Source organism: Saccopteryx leptura, chromosome 11 (assembly GCF_036850995.1).
Source record: "Saccopteryx leptura isolate mSacLep1 chromosome 11, mSacLep1_pri_phased_curated, whole genome shotgun sequence".
NCBI classification, from domain to species: Eukaryota; Metazoa; Chordata; class Mammalia; order Chiroptera; family Emballonuridae; genus Saccopteryx; species Saccopteryx leptura.
Genome location: NC_089513.1, coordinates 66,716,755 through 66,731,686, shown reverse-complemented (window position 1 = coordinate 66,731,686; position 14,932 = coordinate 66,716,755).

Sequence of the window (14,932 nt, the reverse complement as noted above, 5' to 3'; positions counted from 1 at the left end):
AGGGAGAGTTGAGAAGCATCAACTTATAGTTGCATCACCTTAGTTGTTCATTGATTGCTTTCTCATATGTGCCTTGACTGGGGGGCTCCCGCTGTGCCAGTGACCCCTTGCTCAAGTCAGTGACCTTGGGCTGCAAGCCAGTGACCATGGGGTCAAGTCTAGGATCCCACGCTCAAGCCAGCAACCCTGTGCTCAAGCTGGATGAGCCCGCATGCAAGGCGGCAACCTTGGGGTTTCAAACCTGGAACCTCAGCCTCCCGGGCTGAAGCTCTGTCCACCGCCACCACTGGTCAGTGCTTTTTTTTTCTTTTTCTTTTTTCTTTTGCTCATGTTAGTCTGAGTGGCTTTCTGTTTCCTGCAACCCAAAGACGACTCCTCATTTTCACCAAAAAGTCACCCACCCCTTAAGTCACCCACCCCTTGAAATGCTGGGCAGATGACCTTGACCCCTTAAAGAGTGTTTTTTCCTGCTCATCACTCAGAGGATTCACTAGAATAATGACAGAGCCCATGCAGGCCTGTTCTGAATCATTCAACCACGGCTCACTCAAGTCTTACTGCCTCAGTGACACCCTCTAGATGGCCTGGTCCTTCCCTTTTCCTGTTCTGTTTCTTCCTGGTGTGTTGTTCCTTCCTCTATCAGAGCTGGTGGCATGTTTTCTCAGAGGCAACCTGACATGTTAGAAAGAGCACAGACTTGAGAGTCTGGCAAGTTTGGAGTCAGAGGTCCTGGGATCAGAGTCTAGCTCTGCCACTCACTGCTATGATCCCTTATTCCTGAATATCTATAAAGTGGGAATAATAATATCTTCCCAACAAGACTGTTGCTGTGAGAATTAGAGATGATATATACAAACTCTTCAGCAGTGGAGACAACAGTATGTCTCTTTGAGAGCCTACTTCCTCTGGGAGTCTTTTCTAACCATCTCCCTGCCCACCCACCAGGGGCAGGTGTCTTTCCCGTGGCCCGATTTACCCTGGGCACATCCCAGTTGGAGCCTGTATCTCAGTGTGTTGTATCTGGCTCATCTTTGTGTTCCCAGGGCCTCGCACAGAGCCTGCCTCATACATGGGGCTCGATAAATACTTGCATTCATGCCCCCAAGTAGGCTGTGAACCCCGGGACCTCTGGGTGTTATTTGTCTTCTAACTCAGGACCTCTCTTAGGGGTGGCATGTCACCAGCAAACAGCAAGTGTTCTTGGTGGCATTTTTCCATTTAGTTGGACAAAGAAAAACTACAGATAAAAACTGAAAGCATTTTCCTTTCAATGACAGAATGTGCTGGCATTCCCACAGTGATGATTTCTCGCTCCACCATCTAAAGCAGGGGTCCCCAAACTACGGCCCCCGCGGGCCACATGCGGCCCCCTGAGGCCATTTATCCGGCCCCCGCTGCACTTCCGGAAGGGGCACCTCTTTCATTGGTGGTCAATGAAAGGAGCACATTGACCATCTCATTAGCCAAAAGCAGGCCCATAGTTCCCATTGAAATACTGGTCAGTTTCTTGACTTAAATTTACTTATTTTTTATTTTAAATATTGTATTTGTTCCTGTTTTGTTTTTTTACTTTAAAATAAGATATGTGCAATGTGCATAGGGATTTGTTCATAGTTTTTTTTATAGTCCGGCCCTCCAACAGTCTGAGGGACAGTGAACTGGCCCCCTGTGTAAAAAGTTTGGGGACCCCTGATCTACAGGAACGTCTCAAACTAGGCTAGTATCTCTAAGTCCTGTGGCCGCAGGGGAGGAAAGCAATAAAACTACAGAAAGTAGTGGGAGGACCTTTGTTGTTCAGCACCCGGTTCATAGCGAGAGTTTCGGAGCAGTTAAACACGTCCTCGCCCCAATCCTGCCACTTGGTAGCAAGTTATTTCACCTGTGTGAGCCTCAGTTTCCTCATCTTTAAAATGTGGGTAATAGTACCAGTTTCACTGACTTATGCAAATTAAATTAAGTGATTCTGTAAAGCAGTCAAGTCAGTGCCAGCTCAGTGCCTGGCACACTGTAGATGCTCCATAAATACTATTGTTACTCTTATTAACATCATCATGCTTGCAGAAGTCTTTTCAGATAGCCAGGTGCTGGCGCTCTTTATCTCCTTTGGTATATACAAGCCCACGAGCGAGGCAGGTCTCAGGCACCTGAGGGTTATAGAGATTAAAAGGATTTGTCTCAGGCCACAGAACTCGTAAGGACAGGGGCCAGTCGTATGGAAGAGTGGGAAGACTGGAGCCCCGACCTCAGGCCGAGTTCAAATCCTTGCTCCACCACTTGCTAGCCGTGCCATCCTGGGCAGATCAGTTTCCTGAGTCCTCACTGTGAGTGATGAGCCAGGTTTATTTATAAGCTGTCTAGGTGTTCAATCAATATTCATTCCCAGGCCTGTGGCTCTCAATGTCTCATCGTGGACACTGTGGCAGTGACCATCTCTGGAGTTATAACCCATCTGTCTCCATCCGGTGGTTCTCCAGCTGCCTTTCCTATCGATTTGTACATGTTCTGGAGGAAAATATGGTGCCCATTTTTCCCATGGCTCTCCCTATTGTCAGTTACAGCCACAGGGGGAAGAGAGGTATGTGCCTGCATCCGCCCTTTCTCTGTGCCTGTACCAACTCCACCAGCAATGTGTGTGTGTTCGGTTCTTGGCCTTCTTCCTCCCTCCCTCCCTCCCTCCCTTCCTCCCTCCCTCCCTTCCTCCTTCCCTCCCTTCTTCTTTCTTTCCTTCCTTTCTTTTTTTTTTTTAATAATTTTATTTTTTTAATGGGGCGACATCAATAAATCAGGATACATATATTCAAAGATAACATGTCCAGGTTATCTTGTCGTTCAATTATGTTGCATACCCATCACCCAAAGTCAGATTGTCCTCTGTCACCTTCTATCTAGTTTTCTTTGTGCCCCTCCCCTCCCCCTTTCCCTCTCCCTCTCCCCCCTCCCCCCGTAACCACCACACTCTTATCAATGTCTCTTAGTCTCACTTTTATTCTTTCCTTTCTTTCTTTCTTAACATACTGCTCCCAAGCTGCCTTTTTCCTCAACCTCATTTTCCCTCAGAGATATTTCAGTTGTTCAGCATGTGTCGCTAGGCGCCTTCACTGTTGACTTTTTGGACTTACCTTGCTGTTGATTTTGATAGAGCCTTCCTTCAATGCCGTTTTGGTTGCATCTGGTCTTAGAGATATCTATCACTGTCCAACCACACGTGACTTTTGTTCTGTGGCCGCCGAATGCTGTGTTCCAGACCTGTAAATCTTCGCAGTTGTCTCAAACGCCTGAGCTTTCTGCATCTTCTCTGATCGTCCTTTTGGAGGAGGGAAGACAGTGTGAAAAGAGCCCCCAGGTGGGGGTAAGAAGACCTTTCTGTTTCCATGGCTGAGTGTCTGGCCCTGCTTCTCATCAACTGTGTGACCTTGAGCCAGATGCTGACCCCTCTGAGCCTCAGTTTGCTCATTTGTAAAACAGGATTATGTTACCTGGATTGCTACTCCCGGGATCGACGAGGTTCGTGCCCCAGTGCGTAAAGCTTTTAGTGTCTTTTGGGAAGCAATTTTGGGAGCCATTCAATTTGGCTCCTCATTTTACAGTTGAAGAAAACTGAAGTCCAGAGAACCTTCTGAGGGCCAGGACCATGCCCTCAATCTTCCTGTCCCTGGATCCAGACAGAGTCGGGTGCATACTGGGTGTCCAGCAGATACTTGGCAGATGAGTCGAGTGAGCAGCTTGTAGCGACACTGCTATGATTTAAGCTCTCTTGAGGACTCAGAATTATCAGCATCAATCACTGTGCTGCGCTGCTCCCTGTGACACCGTCAGAGCCCATTATGCTGTGAAGAGCGTGGTCATTATGCTCTTCTACTTCCTGTGTCTCCTCTCCCCTTTCACACTGTCACCCGTCAGTTCTCCCTGGAGCCACCGGCTGCACTCTGAGACATCTACATCACTGTTTCTAATCAACTGTCCACGCTAGGCTGGACAGAACAAGACGGAAAGGGTTTTGAAAGATTTCAAGTTGGCACATCTGCCAGGTGCCTTTATTGGTGTCACAAGGAGTGTGGCAGAGTAGTCACAGACCAGGAGCACAACCTGTTTAAGCAGGAAGAGGACTTACTGTCATCAGTCTGGCCCACTCAAGTCATGCAAGCGTTTTAGAGGCCAGGCGGTTCTGTGGGTTGTTTTTTTTTTTTTTTCCTGAAGTTGGAAACGGGGAGGCAGTCAGACAGACTCCCACATGCGCCCGACCGGGATCCACCCGGCATGCCCACCAGGGGGCAGTGCTCTGCCATCTTGGGGGGTCGCTCTGCCACAATCAGAGCCATTCTAGCACCTGAGGCAGAGGCCACCGAGCCATCCTCAGCGCCTGGGCAAACTTTGCTCCAATGGAGCCTTGGCTGCGGGAGGAGAAGAGAGAGACAAAGAGGAAGGAGAGGGGGAGGGGTGGAGAAGCAGATGGGCGCTTCTCCTGTGTGCCCTGCCGGGAATCGAACCCGGGACTCCTGCACGCCAGGCCGACGCTCTACCGCTGAGCCAACCAACCAGGGCCGATTCTGTGGGTTTTTAATGAGGGCAAGTGAAGCAGCTCAACATTCTTACAGAGTGGGGCAAAAGTAGGTTTACAGTTGTAAGTATGGGAAACAAAAGTTTATTCTTGCATTATTATTTATTAATTATTGTATTATTTTCCCACGAGAACAATTATAAACCTACTTTTGCCCATCCTGTGTTGATCAGTGATCTGGAAAGGACCAGCCTGGCTTACCTGCTCGCCGAGGGCCGTGTAGCAGAGGGCATGGAACAGAGAGCTGAGGTTCAAGTTGGAATTTAGGCTTTTTCTGCCCATGTGATCTGTTTCCTCATCTCACAGGGATGGTGTGATGAGTAAAGGAGATAATGAATGTGAAAGTGTTTTGTAAATCGTGAAGCCACACAAATGCCAGCTGCCCCCGTGACTCATTTACTACTTAGCATAGAGTGTCTTTGTCTGCGCTGGGTTTTGGGCCATTAAGGCCTGGGACAGGTCATGAGCCTGTCTGGCAAGCAGGATCAAAAGGATGCTGTACAGATGAGTCATAATCAGAGGGGTCTGTTATTGCAACCAAGAGGAATTTGTAGATATCCCAGACTCAACAGGGGATGTGGAGTCTGTCTTACCTGGGCCCCATTTTTTTGTTGTTGTTGTTTTTTTACAGGGACAGAGAGAGAGTCAGAGGGATAGACAGGGGCAGACAGACAGGAACGGAGAGAGAGGAGAAGCATCAATCATCAGTTTTTCATTGTGACACCTTAGTTGTTCATTGACTGCTTTCTCATATGTGCCTTGACTGCTGGCCTTCAGCAGACTGAGTAACCCCTTGCTCAAGCCAGCGACCTTGGGTCCAAGCTAGTGAGCTTTTTGCTCAAGCCAGATGAGCCTGTGCTCAAGCTGGTGATCTCAGGGTCTTGAACCTGGGTCCTACGCATCCCAGTCCGACGCTCTATCCACTGTGCTACCGCCTGGTCAGGCCCATTTTGGAATCCAAATACTGTTAAGTGGTTAACAGTAGGCAGGAAATATAAAGCCAAAGGCGGTGTTTGGGCTGCAAGGTCAAAATAGCACAACAGTGTCGAGCCAGTCCCACCGCCTTGTTCATGGGGCAGGAGGAAAATCAGGGGTGATACACGGGTCTGAGCTGGGGAAGGCCCCTGAGAGGCGCTGAAGTCTGAATGGAGCCCGTGTGAGAGGCAGCATCTGCAGGAACACTTTAATGTCCAGGCCAATTGGGACAGACAATTGAGTCATTAAAGATTTAATGAGTATTGATGAGGTAAAATTTACTATGTGGTATGAGCTTATTCACAACTGTGACTAAGACATTGACCTGTCTTTACAGCTTGTGGACTTGGAGGATAAAGAGATGAATGAACAGGCAACGCTGTTCCCCTTTCAGTGGGGAACAAAGGGAAAAAGGAGAGTCTTCACGGTCCAGGCTTGTCCTCTCCGTCCAAGGATGTTCTCCATGAGTCTGGGCGGCGGGGGCCCCAGACACCATGCTGTTTTACAGTCTAAGTCCTCTCGGGAGCAGCTGCTCCTCTCCTGAGTGTGGAACCAGGGAGGGTGCTTGTCTTTAAGTCTCCTGGGTACAGGGCCTCGTTGCCAACCTGGCATCTCCTGGAGCCTAGACTCACCGGATACACCCATGAATCACCTTCACCTTGGGCTGTGGCTTCTGCAGGGCACCGACCTCTGGTCCTGTCACTGCACAGAAATGACAAACAGCAACGCCGTCTGTGGAGCCCTCCCCACCTGCTGAACACCACACGAATGGCATGGTTTCAAGCCTCAAACCTACTGAGATCACCAACAAATATTTAATGAGAGCCAGGCTTTGCGTGGGGGGTTGAGGAGGACACAGTGATGACTTCTGTGTCTCAGGAGCGGACAACTCAGCTGGGGCGGGGTGGCTGGGAGGTGGTTAAGGGTGGGGGATGCTAAAACAGGCATGCGTTTCCTAGGACAAGTGAGAATTCCAGGGAGGAAGTGGTCATACTTACTCCAAGGAGGGAGATTGAAGACATTCTATGAAGTGGTAGCACTGTCTTTAAGTATCAGGAAGGTCAGTATGATGGGAAGGGATGATACTTGTTAGACCTGGCCCCCCGGTATAGAACGAGACTCAGTAGAGTAAGTTTCACAAAGAGGGAGAGCGCTGAGAAAAAGGAATGGCAGACCTTTGGTGGTAGTGAGCTCCCTGTTTCTGGAGGTGGTTAAGCAAAGGCTGCATGAATGTAGAGTGGAGCTTTACAGAGGATGCAAGTGTTAGAGGAGTGGAACTAGACGCCCCTCACAGTATTTTGCAACATTCAGACTTTGTTTTATTTTTTTCAGCAAGATAGAAAAGAAAGTCAAGAGGGAAGAGGTTCAAAGGCTTTGGCCACGGCAGAGCTGCACAAGCTGCATTTGAGGAGTGAGAGGGGTGTTGGGGCAAGGGGTAGAGCTGGGCCCTGCCCTGCCCCTGCCCCTGCCCAGGCCTCAGGTGAGGTCTCCTGGAGAAGTTCGAGGAAGAAGTTCAGTTTTTACATCTCTCCCAGAGCAACTCGGCCTCCGTTTTTCAGCTGCCTGGGTGCAGGCAGGTGTCTGCTGCGGTTTGAATCTGATTTGTTTGCATTTCTGTGGCGGCAGCTGCTGCGACTGGTTGCAAAGGGAGAGATTTGCTTTGCACATAATTTGATCCAAGGGTTAGTTAATGAGCTTGCTTCCCTAGACAAGGGGGAACAACGTGCTTCCTCCAACCTCGCCTCGCTTGGTCATTAGCCGCGATGCTGTTCCCTGTGCCTTGTTAGACTCACGTGATCTCAGCTCAGGGGTGATTTACTGTGACTTCCGGTATTAAAACCTCTGAGTGAGACATGTGGAATGAATACTGCTCTGTAGTGAATTTGTTAGTGCATTTCCTCTCTGCTCCCCAAAAGATGTGACTGGCAAAAAAAGGGGGGGGCTTGGACCAGGAAAAGGCCACGATACCTTATAAAGTCAGGGTTCTTGATGATTCTGTAGAGAAAAATCATCGGAAATTGCTTTAAAAAACACTCACGTCTGTTCCCAGTAGGGACTGTTATTAATCTCAGGGGGAAAGATGGCTTGGCATCTTTCTGATATGCTTAAAATAGAATAAATAAGCATTTTTTATCTTAAAAAAGGAAGGAGGTGATGACCCCGGGTTTAAGTAATCTTGGTCAGCTTCTGACTTGCATATATATATGCTAAAGTATGCTGCTGTTCCAGACGGTGACAGCTGAGAAGCTGAGCTCATAAAGAATGAAAATTCGTGCAGTAACAGGTGAGGAGGCAGTGGGGCCTCCTGTCAGCTGCCCCGGGCGTGTGCCTATCTGCAGACCCTCGCCCGCGCACCGAGGGTCAGGCTCCGGGCCCCACATTTGGCTTAATGCTCTACTGCTGCTGTCATAAAATTTTTAATTTTTGAAAAAGGCCCCCCCATTTTCGTTTTGCACTCAGCCCTGCCGATGCTGTAGCCCGCCCGCCAGTGGCTCTCTCCAAAGGGCACCTGTGTTCTTCTGCCCTTTTCAAGGCTGACTTTGCTCAGGGAGCGAAGTGGTAAGTTGGCTCCATGAGTATGTGCATCGGGTAGAATTATGTGTCTGTCTTTTAGAACGATGAAGCATGTACTGCTTTTTTATGTCCTGTATAAAAAAAATAATGCAAGCTAATTGTGGAAAATTTGAGAAATACAAAGAAGAAGAAAATAATCATTCATGTACTCACCACACAACACATTTTTCAAGTTCTTTCTTTGTGCATTTAAAAAAATTTTTTTCCTTGTTTTTTGAGAGAGACAGAGAGAGAGGTGGGGAGGAAGGGAGAGAGAGAGAGAAGCATCAACTCGTTTCCCTTAGTTCCATTTAGTAGTGCACTCATTGATCGCTTCTCATACATGCTCTGACCAGGGATTAAACCTGTAATGTCTGGTGTGCCTGGTCAATGCTTTCTTTACCCACTGAACCATCCAGCCACGACCATCATGCATATTTTTGTTTTGCTCTGTCTTGACATCATTGGAAATATGCTGAAATAATGTTTTGGAAAATGCTTTTAAAAAATTCCCAGTATCGCATGAACTATGTATTTCCCCCATATATTGATATTCCACTGGACATAAATACCATTATTCATTCAATCTCTTATTTTCTGGGGATAGATTCCTGGAAGTCAGGCTTAGTCAGACTTTTGTCATCCATCACCACATCACTCTCGGGAAAACTGATCCAATTCATAGGGGGAAGGGAGAGAGGAATGAGGCAGGGTTGAAGGAGAGGTAGAAGAAAATGGCAGAAGAGAAGGGAGCCTTGCTAGGGTCCTTGGGCTCCATGGGTCATTGAGCAAGTTTCTTTCTTTCTTTCTTTCTTTCTTTTTTTTTTTTTTTGTATATTTCTGAAGTTGGAAACGGGGAGGCAGTCCGACAGACTCCTGCACGTGCCTGACCGGGATCCACCCGGCATGCCCACCAGGGGGCGATGCTCTGCCCATCAGGGGCGTTGCTCTGTTGCAACCAGAGCCATTCTAGCGCCAGAGGCAGAGGCCATAGAGCCATCCTCAGCGCCTGGGCCAACTTTGCTCTAATGGAGTCTCGGCTGCAGGAGAGGAAGAGAGAGACAGAGAGGAAGGAGAGGGAGACGGGTAGAGAAGCAGATGGGTGCCTCTCCTGTGTGCCCTGGCTGGGAATAGAACCTGGGACTCCTGCACGCCAGGCCAACGCTCTACCACTGAGCCAACTGGCCAGGGTGAGCAAGTTTCTTTTAAGTTCCTATTGCGGCACAGTGATTTAGACAGAACTAGTTTTCCCACTAGTCCAAAAATTCTTTCCTGGGTGACTGGTCCCAGTGTTTTCTGCCTCCACCAGCGCTGTAACAGGTGTTCTGATAGCCTGGGAAAGGGGGAGCCCCAAAAAGCTGTTTCACCCTTGGTTACTGTAGGTCAAGGGCAACTTATGTCCCTGCAAAGTTGCCGCTGGGACCATTTTAGGGCGCTAGGCTTGGCTTCATGCTTGGCTTAGGCTTGGCTTCATACAAAGTCTCCAAGTGGGAGGAAAAGAACCTTCCAGGCTTGCTGGCTTTAACTAAGGGTCTCCAGTGAGGACACAGAGCTTCAGAGATGCGCCGCCCTGGGCAGGTTCATTCCCAATGTCAGTGATCTCTGTTTGCAGTCGCCGAATGAGTTTGCCCCTTGCTGTCATGGTCAGACTTGTTTCTAAGAGGGAGAATGGCGAGCGGTTGGTCTGTTTACTACCGAGGCCTCTGCCTGTCTATGTGGGAGAAGCGGCCATATGCTGATGGGGAGAGATCTCTTTGAACTGCAAGTTGGAAAATCTCTAGACCGTTCCACTCTGGGTCTGTGGCCAGCGTGACTCCCAGGAACTGGCTTCTGCTGGGGAGAGTCTGGGGCTGGGATGGAGCGGGACAGGGAAGGAAGGGGATCGGGACCCTCTTTATATAATATTTAGTTGCTGAGATTCTTCTCTGCTTGCCTTGGTAATTTTCCCATTTTTGGAGATACAGAATTCCTGTCACATTGTTTTCACTGACCTTTCCGCCGCTGCCCACAGTCTGTCTACTCTCAGCCTTGTCCAGGGCCCTGGTGGGAGGTGGCTCACACCCACAAGCTGGCCCAGCTCCAGGCGAGCTTCGCCAGGGACAAACCACTGGCCTTGCGGCTTCTCCTCCCTAATCCCACCCCCATCGGGAGAACAAAAGGCTCCACCACAAAGAATGTGCCCTGGAAGGAACCCTCACTGCCCACGGTGGCCGCGGCCTCCCGCCTTCCTCTGCCTTTGCTTCACCCCAAGTCAGCTTAGCAAACAGAGGGTCCTCATACTGGGGTCTGTCTTAGCCTCTGCAGGTTCTTCAAGAATTTCTCGAATTTTGACTCCATTTTATGATAAGTTTTACAAAAGCGTTTGCCCCATTTGTAAAAATAAAATGTATTTGAGGTCAGTGATTTTGCATGCGTGTGTTTGGTGACCCTCTGAACATGTTTCTCCTTTCAGAGGGACAGCACTTTGCACCTTTGAGAAATGCTCCACCGTGGCTCTGATGCTGACAGCGGCCTGGCCTTCGCTGAGCCATTTATCAATGGAAAACCCCGCTCATTTAACTCCTTCGATAGGCCTATCAATAGGCATCACCATTGCCATACCCATTTTCCAAAAAAAATGAGAAAAAAACTTAAAGCTAAAATGGCTAGTCAAGGCCACACAAGTCAGGAAGCCAAGATGCAAATGCCAGCCTCATCCCAAAGCCCGGACCCTGGGTTTTATTAGAGTCCCTGTGAGAGGCATCATGCATGCCCGGTGCCATGGGGAGGAGGGTGGAGTGTGGTTATAAAAATTAATTCTAACATTCCCGGTCAGCTACTTGATAACCAGGAGGGGCTATAACACGTGTACACACATAACCAATAAAGGTCATGCTGTGATAACTGCTAAAAATCAAATGCAAGGCAGTGCTTAAGAGCAGAGGAAAGATTAATTCTAGCTTAATGGGCTGGATTCGAAGAGGGTAAGAAAGAGAGCATTATTTTTAAACTAAAATTTAATTGAGCTGCTGTTACATGCAAGGAATCATGCAGAGCACTTGAGATACTGAGATGAGAGAGGCGCTGTACGGCCTTCAAAGGGCTCCCTAGGGCAGACAGATGAATGAACGGACAAGGAGGAGGAGAGAGGGAAACTCAGGGCAGACAGATGAATGAACGGACAAGGAGGAGAGAGGGAAGCTCAGGGCAGACAGATGAATGAACGGACAAGGAGGAGGAGAGAGGGAAACTCAGGGCAGACAGATGAATGAACGGACAAGGAGGAGGAGAGAGGGAAACTCAGGGTAGACGGATGAATGAACGGACAAGGAGGAGGAGAGAGGGAAACTCAGGGTAGACGGATGAATGAACGGACAAGGAGGAGGAGAGAGGGAAACTCAGGGCAGACAGATGAATGAACGGACAAGGAGGAGGAGAGAGGGAAACTCAGGGCAGACAGATGAATGAACGGACAAGGAGGAGGAGAGAGGGAAACTCGCAATAGCGACACACAGAGGGGAACCTCTGGCCAGCATGGTTCTCCACCCCTCAGGGGTGTTTGGGGAGGTGCTGAGCGATCAGGAGAGAAGGGGAGGGAATACTGCATGCACGGGGAGCGGCTGGAACAAAGGAAGGGTGAGGTGGGGGCCCACACAGGGAATTAGAATCTGTTCCCAATTATTGAGGGCCAGGCGTGTGCCTAGGATAGTGGCTCTAGAAAGATCAGAGGGGGTTCTAAGCTCAAACCACAAAGTTTTCAAGCCTCAACAGGGAAATTGACATTTTCTGGCAACAGTGGGGACCTGTTGAAGGTGTTGAGAATGGGAGTGCTATGTCCTAGAAGTCTGACTCCTGCAGCACTGATGGGTGGGGCAGGCAGGGTGCAGACTGGGGTCAGGGAGGCCAGATAGGAGGCTATTGCAGCAATGCAGGTGAAAATGGGGTGGTCTCAGGTAAGGCTCCCCATTGCACTCAGAGTAAAGACCAAAACCATTACAATGACCCACCAGGCTCCCCCAAACTGAATGGCTGTCTCTGTGACCTCACCTCCCACCCATCTTTCCTGGTGTGGCCACATGGACCTGCTGGCTGATTCTTGAACATGTGTGTTATACTGACCTCAGGACCTTTGCAGTTTCTCTTTCCTCTCTCTGGAATGGTCTTCCTCCAGATGTTAACATGGTTCACTCCTGCATCTCCTTTAAGCCTTTGCTTAAAGTCTCCTTTTCAATGAAGACTTCTTAGTCACTTTATTTAAAACAATTTCCCCACTGTGACTCCCTGTCCCACTTTCATGTTCTATTTATTTTTATGCACCACACAATGTGTGTTACTTACCTATTTTCTGTCTTCTTCCAGTAGAATGGAAGTTCCTCGAGGGCAAGAATGTATCTGTTTTGCTCACTGCTCTATTCGTACTATCTAGCTCAGTGCCTAGCACATAGTAGGTATCAATAAAGATTGGCTAAAGGAGTGAATTACTGGATGAAAGAAAAAAAATTCACGAAGGCAAGGGAAGTAGCAATGAGGTCGGGAAAAGGAGAGAGATGGGGAGAAATTTAGGAAGGACAGCCAGCAGGACCTGGGCCTGCTGGGGTGGGGTGTGAGGGAGAGAGAGGCATCTAGAGTGTCTCTCAGTGTCTGGCTCCCATATAGGTCAGTGGAGGCTGGGATTGTAGTTTAAGTATGCTTGGAGGACCCCCGGGGGTAGGGCCCTGGGGTTTCCTGGAGTCACCTCATAGACCAGGGGTCCCCAAACTACGGCCTGCGGGCCACATGCGGCCCCCTGAGGCCATTTATCCGGCCCCCGCTGCACTTCCGGAAGAGGCACCTCTTTCATTGGTGGTCAGTGAGAGGAGCACATTGACCATCTCATTAGCCAAAAGCAGGCCCATAGTTCCCATTGAAATACTGGTCAGTTTGTTGATTTAAATTTACTTGTTCTTCATTTTAAATATTGTATTTGTTCCCGTTTTGTTTTTTTACTTTAAAATAAGATATGTGCAGTGTGCATAGGGATTTGTTCATAGTTTTTTTTATAGTCTGGCCCTCCAACGGTCTGAGGGACAGTGAACTGGCCCCCTGTGTAAAAAGTTTGGGGACCCCTGTCATAGACCATCAGAAGGAGGTAGGGGAGAGTAGAGAGATCAGACCCCAACCAGAGAAAATCTCTATTTTGTTTCTGGTTTCTTTGTTTTTTCTTTTATCTGTGAATTCAATAATTCACTCATTTTGCCAATATTTATTGAACCCTACAATGTGTGGTTTAATTTTTAAATTACTGAGCTCAGAAAGTATACTAAATTACAGTTATTGAATTCCTAGTATGTCCTGGACATTAGACTAAGTAGGCATTTAAAACTGGAGTATCTCGTTTTATTCTTTATGACAACTCGATGAGGGTGACACTGGTCTTATCACCCTCTTACTACAGACTGGGAAACTGAGGCAGGAAAGAGTAAGTGACTTGCCCATAGTCACGCAGCTGGTAAAGGAAGAGCAATGTGATTCCTGAATCCACGGTTTAAAGAGAAACGATACAACGTGTAGACCAATGGAGAACAAAGTATCCATTGTAGATGAAAACTCTTATATCTAAGCATATGGGGTTGCTAACATCCTGACCACCAGGGAACGGGGCCCATCCAGTCTGAAAAAACCAAGGGAAACCCGCACTTACACAGGGAAGGGAGGAAGAGGAAAGAGGGTAGGCTCTGCCTGGATTCCACCGTCCGCCAATCAGAAGTGGGGGGCAGAGTGAGGCACAGGCCTCTGCTTGGGTAGGTCCTTCCCGGGGAAAGGAAACACCCGCTTTGAGAAGAAGAGCTACGTATTATATAATTATCTGTGTAAGCAGACCAGCCCGACTACCGTCTTCTACAATTGAGAAGAAGAGCTATCAGCAGACCAGAGTTCGCATGAGGATGCGCTCAGTACGAGAGAGTGGAGTTATCTGAAGTGGTGAGCCAGTGGCCTGAAGCCAGTCAAAACCAACTGCTGGGAGAGGAACATTACCCGTTTTTCAAGATTTAAAACAAAGGACTTCAACTGGGTCAAGTAGTCAAAACCATCAAAAAGAAATGGGTCTGGTGGTAAGGTGACCAACTTTTTTACAATGAAGAGGAGGACAAAAATAAATTGAAGAAAACAATATTATAAATAAAAGAAACATTTTATTCATCACAACAATAATACACTATAATATGATAAATGCATAATAAAAACATTTGTAATATTTTATATTGTAATTATGCTTACATGCCTATTAATTTTTAATAATAATTGTAAGAAAAAGTACTCATTTAGATACAAATATGTCACGTCATACGCAATGCATTGACTCTGCCTCGACTGAATACGGACATTTACAGATTAGTCTTCTAATATCAAAAAGGAGGACATGCAGGAGGACACTTTTCGAGGGAGGACAGAACTTACAAAAGAAGGACTGTCCTCCCTAAAGGAGGACGACTGGTCACATTACTGGTGGGGACTGGGGGGAGTCCGTGCCCCATCTAAAGGCCAGTTGCTGCTCCCATCTAGCCAGTTCTTGCCACCAGGGAATGTGGGCTCTGGTAGCCTCATCTTCCAGTTGTGTGTGTTTTTTTTTAAGCTAGAAATCTATTTTTGTGTAAAATCCTCTCACTTTTAAATGTTGCCACTCCCCCTCTCCCAAGAAACCCCCACTATGTGGTCCAAACCAATAACCTCAGAGGGCCACATCTGGCCTGCAATTTATGTTCTCTGACAAGGATTCTTTGGGTCTTGAGAATCTGATGAAAACGATGGTCTTTCTTTTCCTCAGGAAAAGAAAAATGCCTGAATAAACACAAAAAGTTGTGGATATCCTTGGTGGCAGTCTCTGTG